We start from the raw sequence: 12074 nt of genomic DNA on the forward strand, positions 1-12074 counted from the left end.
GTAATGTACCCTTGCTCTCTCATCTTGCTGTGTGCATCTTGACATGGGATGGTCAAGAGTGCTTTCGAGGTGATTGTATTATCTTTATGTAATTATCTTGAAATTAATAACAACTTCCTTTATAGAAAAAGATCAAGTGGTACTCCCTTCGCCCCGAAATATAATGTATTATGACTTCTAAAATTTGTAATGAAATATAATGCATTCTACGCGATGTCAATATATGTCTAGATTTGGCCAAGTTTGTTAAAAAGGAAGCCATAATTTAAGGAGAAAACATTAATTGGGTTATATATATATATATATATATATATATATATATATATATATATATATTCTACACCGCAAGCCAAAACTGACCTGAAAAAATACTGAGTAGTACTGAACCGTATTCAGTATCAGTCAGTACTACACCCAGTACCTCGAAATACAGAAAAATACTGAAACGCGACTACTAAACAGTACTGAATTTTGTTCAGTATAACAGCTTGGTGTAGATAGTATTCTACACCTAGGGTATAGAATAGCGCGTATATATATTAGGATATACTCCCTCTATCCTATATATATATATTTGAGGATAAGTTGTCCTGAAGATTTTTAGAATGCACCATATTATAGGATAGAGGGAGTATATCCTAATAATCATTAACAACAATAGCCACTGAATTTACATTTTTCAGAAAACAACCCTCCTTTGTAACTATGATAATAGCTTAAAGTAAACTCTCAATATATATATATATATATATATATATATATATATATATATATATATATATATATATATATATATATATATATATATATATATATATGCTAAATTACCCACCTAGGCATTATAAAAATAGCCTATAGTAAATCCCCTACATTTATATGTAAATTTTCCACCTTTGCCAGTATGAAAATGGTATACAGTAAAACACTAAATTTATATCTAAAGTACACACCTATGTTTATAAAACATAATCTAAAGTAACCCATAATTGTTAATTAAGTTGCCATTATATGAACAATCAAAAGAAAATTTGGATCTAAATTGACGATCTCTGCCTGTATTAGAAATAACCTAAAAGAACTCTTAAATTTGATCTAATATGTGCTCCTTTTCCATTTTAAAATAATCTAAATTAACCCTTAAACCTACATATAAATTACCCACCTCCGTTATTAATGAAAATAAATAAAAATACCTAATTCGGCATCTAAACTACCAGTCCTCTTCACTATTAAAAATTACCCCAAAGTACTCTACACAAGCTTTTAAATTATCCATTTTTGCCCTTGTGACTATTAAAAAATAACTCGAGGACTGCATGTGGTAGAAAACCACAGGTTCAGAAGTTCTCAGAACGCGCTTGAATCTGATTTCGTGTTGTTTCATTTGGTACAAGAGGAGCAGAGGACTGAGGTGTTGTAATTTCTGAACCATGGGGGAAGGGAAATCACAGGTTAAGGAGAAGGCGCTTCAAAAGTTTGCTGAGCTTACACAAAGTTTGCTGAGCTTGCACACAGTCACAGTCATTTGCCCCTCAAACTGATGCAAAACAAATCAAGCACATCCGCGACAGTTCTGGGCTTTTGTGTCGTGGTTGACACACATCCGTGTCGGATTCACAAAACAAGCCGTTTGCAATGTGTCACAGGGCTGGACCAGAAGGAAATGGTCGCCGCAACATTTCTTTGCTTGTTGCTGGCTCATTGTCAGAATGCGCATGATACACACACAGGTCTATATTTCTCAAAGGAGTGACTGACTGACGCGTGAGTTGTGACTAAACAATATAATGTACAAACATGTTCTATATATGGATCCTCTGCAAAACTGGAAATTGGCTTCAGGAAAGAGAATACATTTTCCATGATTGCCTACATGAACTCCAGTATAATTTCACGCTAACAAGTAACAACTTGGCCACATGAGAGGTGTCATCATATCATTATCATGCACATTGCTCCCAATGGTAACCAGGGCCTCGTTTAGATCACCTCCAAATTCCAAGTTTTTTCACTCTCTCTCCATCACATCAATTTTTAGACGCATGCATGGAGCATTAAATGTAGGTAAAAAAATAACTAATTGCACAGTTTGGTTGTAAATCACGAGACGAATCTTTTGAGCCTAGTTAGTCCATGATCAGACAAAGTTTGTCAAATACAAACGAAACGTGCTACAGTATTCGGATTGCAAAAATTTGCAATCTAAACAAGGCCCAGGTGACAGTGACCTTGGACTTACAGCAGCTGCAGTGCCGTTGTTGGCGCCAGCGAGCTTGTGATGCCGAGCTGGATGCCCCGCCGCATCAGTTCCCCAAGAAGCCGTGCAGTGTTGCGCGCGTCATCGCCTCATCGGACGCCCCGCGCGGGCGACTCCATCCCTGCCATCCTGACTGCATCTGCCAAATCTGCCCTCGGCTTGCTGCCGCCCAATGCCGCCGCAAAGGGGATCCTAAGGTTGATCCACCGGTCGAAGTATGGAGGCCTGCCAATCCCCTTGAACCGGCACTCCGGCTCCAGCATGCTCCGGCAGTCCCAGTTCCCCCACGTCACCACGACGAAGCGAAAGCCAGAGCATTTCTTTGTCCCCATCTTCTGTAGCCATGCGCCATGCTTCCGAAGCGCCACGGCTAGATCCACGCCGGCGTTGACATCTTTTTGCTGGATGCCGTTGAGGTCCCTGCAGTAGTCCGTCAGTTTGGGGTGCTATCGTGGTCGGACATAGGTGTGGAATATGGACTCTAGCTGGCCAGTGGAGCCGTCAACGAGCACTGATGAGAACTCAATGATCTCTTGTGGGTTGATCTGCTTGCCCTTCTCACAAGTCGCCTTAAAATCTACTACCACAAAATAGTCCAAATTTTTGCTCGTTTGGTCATCGTGGAAACCAACATTGAAATAATTGTCTCCTTTTTCTGTTTTTATTTCTTACCATGTGTAATAGCACTGTATTGGTTATTCACAGATTCCTGTTGACATTTAGAATCCCTTTTCTGCTTAACTGATGGCCTGAAAATGGTAGATAAATGCGGATCTTAGCAAGGATTATATATGTACCAATGAAAAGGCAAGTGAAAATGACTGCAGGTCATGTCTTACAATCGATCCATCTGGATCAGAAACTTCATCTCTATTTTGGAGGAATTATTTGAATCTTTTCCTGTACTTAGAAATATTTAAAAAAAAGTTACTATTGAAGCAGATATAGTGCAAACAAAAGTAGCTAGAATAGGTACAATCAATACCTTTATGCATAGCACTTTTTCTTTGTCTTTCTTGTCTTCTTTTCAACTAGATTTTGGACCCATTTATCCTTTGCGCCTTTCTTGTCTTTCCTGTTCAGTGAGGGAGGCGTACGGGCACGATCGATGACTCACACTACTACAGGAATCAATTTGCGCAGCGTGGTCAAAATGGGCTCTGTGGCGGGCACCTCTTTTGCCCGCCACGGTTAACCGGTGGCCGGCCACCGAGGCGCCCGCTGCGGGAAAAGGGTTTACCGCGGCGGGCCACCTTACTTGCTCGCCGCAGGAAATCATTATTTACCGCGGCGGGCAAAGCCGCCCGCCGCGGTTAAGCCACGATTTACCGTGGCCTCTAGGCCGCAGCGGACGGCTTTACCCGCCGCGGGAAACCGAAAACGCCCGCCTCCAGTAAAGTTTGTATAGTAGTGTCAGCTGCAGCCCTGTAGTCAAGTCAGGTTGCTTCTCCAGGAAGTCTCCCCATGCATGCATACAGAGCTGTAGACTGTAGTCCGGATCCTTGACTTTGAAGTCTGCCGCCCGTGCATGCAGCCTGCAGCATTCTTCACTTGGAAGTCTCGTGCGTGGGGCCAGAATGCTTCTGTTCATCGGTTGGAAGCATCTCCGTGAGTGAGGTCGTGAGCAAGAGTTACGAGCCGGAGCCGAGCAGGAGTTGCTACCAATCAGCTCCAGCGTAAGGTTGTGACTTGTGAGTAAAGTTCTCCCAGGTGCTACGCGTCCATGTTTGGATTCAAGTGCCTACGGGCGCCGGCCGCGTGGGGACGACTATCCGCACTGCATTTTGTCCCCTCGTACATGGTCCGGTCATATTAACGTGCGTACACGGTACACACCATGCATGTTTTGGCCGGGCCTTGAGCTTCAGGGTCACCGCCCACTCGCCGTAGTTCGTGCGGGTTTGGGTCAGCCAGTTGTTCGCGCTGACCTCCCGTCATGGCTGGGCAGCCAGAGCTTCACCGCCTCCCGTGCCCACCGACGAGCCATCCTCGCCAGCCATCGCCAGTGATTAGTCGGCAACGACGCGACTTACATGGCTCGGATACCACTTGTTGGTCCTTGGATCCCTGCACAGGTAAGCAGCTAGCTTACCCACACACTTCGACTGGTCGGCAAGAGGTTGAAGAAAGGGGGTGGCTAGTCGACTAGAGGTAGAAGAAGGGGGGTGAGCTCAGAGCACACACACAGCACAAGCACCAGCGTTGGCCGAACTCTGCTGTGTGGTAAGCTGAACAAAGTATTCCATTGCCTTTGAATAAAATATATACAACTCTAGTTGTACGTTGCCAAGTACAAGGGTAGTTGTCAAGTACTCGAACTCCCAACCACTCCTATCTAATCCTAGTACAAAAGTACTAGAGACATGACCTATTGCCATGTCGCTACAGTGACTAGGAATGAGAGTAGGGCTGACCTTTGCCACCACTGCTATCGCATGTGAGAAAGAGGGAGAGCAGCAGGTTATGTCTTACAGAACATTAGCCGCAAAGTCGGCCGATGAGGAGTATTTCTTAGACGCTGCTGGTCTGAGTTGCATTATGATGACATGCGGTCTGAGTCGCCTTTGGTGTTTCCTGCGAGAACTGATCATATTGATGGTTACAATGTGATTGCTGCCCACGTGCTGCAGAGTGTTTGGAGATGAATGAGACTGTTGACAGGGCAATCTGAATTCTGATGTACAAGATTGATGTCTTCCCCAGCTCAAGCATATTATTCCGAATGTCCTCAGTTTAAGCATATTCCGGAGCTGCAGAAGTGTGGAGAGATGTGCAGGAAGGAGTTGTGAAGCGTGTCGCACAACAACTGGAATATTCACATTGTGATTTTTTTTATCTGAAATACAAATGGTATATTGGCTGTTTTGAAATTTGTATGGAAGGTTGTTTGTGCTGGAAATGATTACACCATTATGTGATTGTTTCTCTTAATGATTTACAAAAATCTAGATTGCGATGAGAATATGCAGAAATTAACAAGAATATGAGAGGATAGACATACTAGAATGATGATATCTTGTGAAACAGGAAATGGATCCTAAAAATGGACACCCCTCTCAAGTCAAACCATATATATGCAACTTTCAAACAGGAAACATAATGTTGCATGTGGCCTTTAAAACAAGAACTCTCATACATAGCTACCACAATCTAACCCAAAATACATCCTTACGACTTGCACGAAATGTTATTAATCAAAATATAACTTTCTAGTGGACGATGACAGTGTGGCCACTTGCTCAACTCCACGTAGAAGACTTGTAAGTCCACCTTGGATGAAAGGAATAGACATGGCCGAAGAATGTGCAGACACACCATTTGCATATATAGTTTGGCATTGTGGCATTAGCATGGCTACCTTGGATCAAAGGGCGATCCATGGTAGAAGATTGGCAGAATACATTAGTCGCACTAGTGGTACCGTAATGAAGGCACCGTGTCACAGAATATGAAATTGTTCACAAATTTTTCATGTAAGTTAATACCAATGAAAAGGCAAGTGAAAATGAGTGCAGGTCATGTCTTACAATCGATTCATCTGGATCAGAAACTTCATCTCTATTTTGGAGGAATTATTTGAATATTTTCCTGTACTTAGAAATATTTTAAAAAAGTTACTATAAATAGGTACAATCAAAACCTTTGTTCATAGCACTTTTTCTTTGTCTTTCTGGTCTTCTTTTCAACTAGATTTTGGACCCATTTATCCTTTGCGCCTTTCTTGTCTTTCCTGTTCAGTAAGGGAGGCGTACGGGCACGATGACTCAGCTGCAGACCGGAGACAAGGGCCCAGCCCTGTAGTCCAGTCAGGTTGCTTCTCCAGGAAGTCTCCCCATGCATGCATACAGAGCTGTAGACTGTAGTCCGGATCCTTGACTTTGAAGTCTGCCGCCCGTGCATGCAGCCTGCAGGATCCTTCACTTGGAAGTCTCGTGCGTGGGGCCAGAATCCTTCTGTTCATCGGTTGGAAGCATCTCCGTGAGTGAGGTCGTGAGCAAGAGTTATTACGAGCCGGAGCCGAGCAGGAGTTGCTACCAATCAGCTCGAGCGTAAGGTTGTGACTTGTGAGTAAAGTTCTCCCAGGTGTTACGCGTCGTTGTTTGGATTCAAGTGCCCACGGGCGCCGGCCCCGTGGGGACGACTATCCGCACTGCATTTTGGTTAACCGAATTAGTTGAAGAACCGAAGAACCGAACCGATCGGTTTCGGTGAACCGAACGCCCAGGCTGACTGCAGTGTACGTCGTAGCGACTAGCGCCCTGTTCGCTGCTTATAAGCCGTACTTTATCAGCCAACGAACAGTATTTTTCTCTCACAACAAATCAGCAAACAGTACTTTCAGCCATGGCTTATCAGCCAAGCAAACAGGACATAGAAACATGGCGGATGTAGAAGCCTGCAGCCTCCTGCCGATGATCCTTCTGGAGGATGCTGCAAGGCACCACCAGCATTGAGAATAGTGAGAACCATCTTACATGTTGTAATCACTACCCCAGATCAGAACAATACTATCGGTTCAAAACACCCCATCACTGTCGGATTTTGAACCGGCACAACCAAACCGGCAGTGATAAGGGTTAGCTATCACTGTCGGTTCCTATAAACCGGCAGTGTTCTACAACTTCACTGTCGGTCCTTTACACAACCTGGAAGAGTTCAGTTCTACCAACACTGCCGGTTCATGAGACCACCCGGCAGTGTAACCTCGAACATCACTGTCGGTTTATGTCTTTAGTCGGCAGTGTTGTCGTAACCAACGCTGCCGGTTTGGGACAAGACCTTACAGTGATATCCAAGCCAACGCTACCAGTTTTTGGCTCAAGTCGACAGTGCCATCTTGTCCATCACTGTCGGTTTGTTGCTAACCGGTCATGATGGCCCATTCGCATTTTATTGTTTTATAATTTATTTTAATTTATATTTTTCGTGGAATTGGGTTTCGCTTTATATACGCTACGTAGGTTATAGTTCAAATGTTCTTATAAAGATCTTGATCCCTCAAAATAAAAAAGAAATTATTCGATAAGATGAAGCATGCTTCAAATTCTGGCATCTTTTTGGTGTAGCCACGAGAGCCGAGATGATGAGGATTCGTCGCTTTTTGCGAGTTCTTCTTATTCTTTCTGCTCAGTTCTAAGTACTCCTCGGATAACCTGTATTCCTTGAAATCCTGCCAGAAGTCCTTCTGCTTGCTAAACTGTCCACCATCAAAATCTAGCTCTTTATTTTGGAGGACAAAATGCTTGTACAATGTCCCCTTGAAATTCTTGAAGCATGTCCCCATGATTTCTTTTGCTTTTTTCTTGACTACCTCCTTGTCATACTCCGTTGGGAAAGTGAAATACTCTGGGATCTTCATATCCCATATGTAATCCTTCTCACTTTTGGAAACCCTCCACGGGTCATTATCTTTCCCAATTCACTTCCTGTATCTAATCGGGATGAAGTCCCTTACAAGTAACCCGAGAATAGTCTTGTATTTGGTCAAAGTTATAGGCGGTGAGAGTGGATCCCCAAATTCATCGAACTCGGTGATGTGCCAGTGTGCATTCCTACCAATAGAAAGCTTTGACACGCCCCGCTTGGATCTGACCTTCCTGCTACCCGAACCCTCTGGCTCCTCGACCGGCGGAGGCTCCTACTGGAAACTCCAAGTAAGCTATGACCCTCTCAATTGATTAGTCACATGGTCACATGTGGCTACATAGTCACATAGTACCAAAGTTACTTGGTCATCTTGGTCATTTTGACCTAGCTCGAGCAGGCCGAACGGGGTCCATGGCTGCTTGTTCTCACCATCCTGATTGACACCATCACCGTTTGTCGGATCATGCGGCTCTCCTATCCCAGCGATATCAGTCGCTTCTTGTTGTCGATCTGTTCTTCAGCGACGGGGTAACAAGCGACGACGAGTCATGGCTGTGACACGATCGTGAATAGTTTTGGCTGCGGACAACTACTAATAGCATATGCAAAAATAAAGAGAACAGGAACTTAGCATCAAACACAAAACACCAAAATGATGCAGCAATTCCAAAAATGAGATGGAACCTAGTTGGGGAAGCTACACAGAAAACTAACTTATTGCAAGTGGTCACCCAAGTCACAAAAAGGTACAAAACCAGTTCCTATCCAGTCTTCTGATGACACCAACTAGGATACAACATCAACAAAACCATCATGAGATAACACACGTTGCTGCAAATTAATACATGTACTGCAATTTTACACCTTCTATATTATACCAAGCGGCTTTGATTTAACTGCCGTACCCGAATTCCGGTGCATGTTAACCGGGCAAAAATTTTAACAAACTATTACTTCCAATTCACACCACGGTATGAAAACACGCATAATTCATTCCACCACAATCTACTCTCGTATGCAATTGAAGCTCGTATGCAAGAAGGAAGGGGGGCAGAGCCTAGGTTGGCCTCGGCTAACCTAATGGGCATTTCATCAAACACATAGCGGGCAGTGAGCCATGCACTCACCGTGGGGTGGAGAAGCAGATGTCCGTGTGCTCCTGAAGGCCTCGGCAGTGGGAGTGCAGGCGTGGAGGAGCGGCACGGTCGGCGTCATGGACGAGGAACGAGGGCACAGACGGCGCGGTGCTCTGGCGTGGGGCGATGGACGGCGTCGTGGGCGCTGGCGCAGGACTAACGGAGACGCATAGAGGCGACGCACGGGCATCGGCGTCGAAGAAGAGGAGCGCGGGGCTAGGAACGGCGACACGGGGGGGGGGGCGGTGGTGCCCGTCGGCGCGGGGGTGGTGCTCCGGCGACGCGTGGGGAGGGGTTGGCGCGGGGTTGAAATGACTTTGGAAAATTTCACCACGCGCCTTGTTTTTATCCCAATGGCTCATCGCTGCCGGTTGCAAGGTCTAAACCAATAGTGATGAGGCAACATCACTGCCAGTCCATTCCTAGACCCGATAGTAATGGGGGTGCAAGTCAATGCTACAATATATTTACAACAACGATATATTATTTAGATAGAGTACAGAAATATATAAAAAAATAACAAAAATATTAGAAATAAATTACATATACGATAACAAAGACCTTACACTAAAATTACATATACGATAACAAAGACCTATTTGCGTACAGGTCAATGTTAAAATCAATGTGTATCAACACATTATAATTTAACCACCTCAGTAGCATTCTTCTAGCACCAACTAGGGTCAAACAGCAGCGCCGAGGTGGTCTACGAGCTATACCGGTTGGAGATGACAAGGTGGCATCGATGAATCCATGCCTCTGCTGTACATGGCCTTTTTCTCGGTACAGTCCAGAGCACACCGAATTCAGCTTGGCACCGCACCGATGAACCAATGCCGCTCTGGGACAGGAAATTGCCCAGAGCACACCAAGTCTCTCTGGACATACATTTCAGAGCGCAACGCAATGGATAGACTCAATTTGATGAAAGTTCCTTTGATTCTTGCAATTTTTGCATGGGCAGAAGACAGGGTTCCCATTCCCAGCATGGGCTTTGGCATCGGTGATAAACTGGCTGATGCCGTGCATGTACCGCTTGTCCGTTTGGGACAGATGCATCCACTCTCGATCCATCTCTACACAAAAAATATTGAGACCATAATTACAAAGAATTAATAAGAAATCGAGCTTCATGAACAACAATTGTAGCTTGAAAGTATCATTTTTGGAAAACATTATTATATACTAATTATTAGAAAATTAAAATTGCTAGACCCAGCCCTGTAAATTAAAAATTGTAGTAAAAACAATTATTGCACAATAATGAAGAACAACTATTCTACTCCATGTCACATAAAAATGGAGACACTTATTTTAAAAAAGACTAAAATTGAAGACATGATCATGAACAACAATGTAGCTCCAAACAATGCCCATATAAATTGAAAAACGCAGCTCCATAAAAAAATATTGCACAATAATGAAGAACAATTATTCTACTCCATGCCACATAAAAATGAAGACACTAATTTTAAAAAAAAGTCTAAAATTGGAGACATGATCATGAACAACAATGTAGCTCCAAACAATGCATTGTTATGTGACACATAGATTAATTTTCTCAACAAATTGTAAAAGAATCTACTATACTTCTAAGAACTAATTATAGCATCACATACTACCAATGATGATCTTGACCACCATGGAATAATTAGCTAGAAATTGAAATGTGTTTATAGACACCAACCTTTTGGATGATGGATTCACCATAATTTGAACCTTGCATAAATGTCCAATTAGAAAAGTGCTCTCTAGAATGAAGAAAGAACTAGAATGAGAATCAAGCAATGTAGCCATCAAAATAAAGCTAATTAAGCAATAAAATCAAATGAGTGGATATTTGTTACTAACCTTAAAGCAAAAAGATCAAGCCATTCTTTAAAATCCAAGCGCTAGCTTTATGGTAAAGAGCAGCCGCAACAATGGAGGAAAGCGCCCAAACGCGCGTCTCTGTTCTCGGGATGGAAGAGAGGAGGAAGGAGAGGACGGCTGTAGCCTTTTTGTGCTGTAGGCTTATTATCGTCGGTTCTTGGCTAGAACTGACAGTGATATGATAGAGCCCAATCACTGTCGACTCTTGGCATGAACCGGCAGTGATATGTGACCATCAAGCGACTGCCGGTTAGAGACACAAACCGGCAGTGATAGTTGTCATCACTGTTAGTTCGATCACATCCCAAATCAATTTCTGATTTTCAGAGCCAAGAACCGACAGTGAAGGATCAACACTGCTGGTTCTCCTAATTCTGGCAGTGGTGAGGCCGGCAGTGAAGTGCTATTCTGTAGCAGTAAATGGTAACCATCTTACTATCTGTGAGCCTGTTTGCCTACCTTTATCTTTATCGTAAACACTACCATTATCTTTATCGTAACTATCCTACTATTCGTTGTGATCATATATAGGTTTCTATATATATGGTGGCTATATCCACATATTCCATCTGGAAACTCTATACTTTTGCTCCGACGATGGTTTGATGCTCTTGATGGTGACGTGGTGCCGGTGCCACGCGAACCGGCACGACAGCTGGAAGAAGCACTGCTTTAGCTCCACCATCAGACTCCGTTTCACATCCAAGAGGTCCTACGAAAATTCTCGAGCGATGAAATCCAGGCCATGACGCAGGACTTCGGGAGCATGATAGGACGAGGCGAGGCGGCTCCGCCTAGGTCTTCAGAGGGAACCTCGACGATGGCACGCCCGTCGCCGTCAAGCGGATCAACATCCACGGCGGACGCACCGTGGCCGGCGAGGACGACTTCCGGAGAGAGCTCTCCATCATCGCCAGCGTGCACCACCGTAGCCTGGTGCGCCTCCTCGGCTACTGCCTCCAGCGCGGGGGTGGCCTCTACCTGGTCTACCCGTGTTCTTCGAGAATGGGTCGCTGGACAAGTGGCTCTTCCACTGAACCGAGGAGTAGAGGCGCCTCGTGACGTGGCCCAAGCAGTTCTGCATCGCCGTCGACCGGGCGCTCGTGTACCTGCACAATGAGTGCCTCCGGCGGATCCTGCACCTCGACGTCAAGCCAGGAAACATCCTGCTCGACGGCGACCTCCGGGCGCACATCTCAGACTTTGGCATCTCCCTGTCCATCACCCGGGGCGTGCACCTACTTACAAAAAGGTTCGTAGCAACGGCTCAATTTTTTAGGGGTGGCTGGGGATGGAGCCGCCCCTACGGTGGGCGTGGTCGGAACCCACGAAACTAGCCGCCCCTACAAATGGCATAGTAGGGGCGGCTGGTGATACGAGCACCCCTACAATGAGTCGATTTGTAGGGGCGGCTCACTCACCAACCGCGCCTGGTGTTG

At 44.8% G+C, this 12074-nt stretch overlaps 1 pseudogene; it reads right to left on the reverse strand.

Annotated features, from left to right (window-relative positions):
* Positions 1-2235: 2235 nt before the first annotated feature.
* LOC136503580 (uncharacterized) lies at positions 2236-11857 on the reverse strand (annotated as a pseudogene).
* Between the last annotated feature and the right edge of the window lie 217 nt (positions 11858-12074).

This window comes from Miscanthus floridulus, chromosome 14 (assembly GCF_019320115.1).
Source record: "Miscanthus floridulus cultivar M001 chromosome 14, ASM1932011v1, whole genome shotgun sequence".
NCBI classification, from domain to species: Eukaryota; Viridiplantae; Streptophyta; class Magnoliopsida; order Poales; family Poaceae; genus Miscanthus; species Miscanthus floridulus.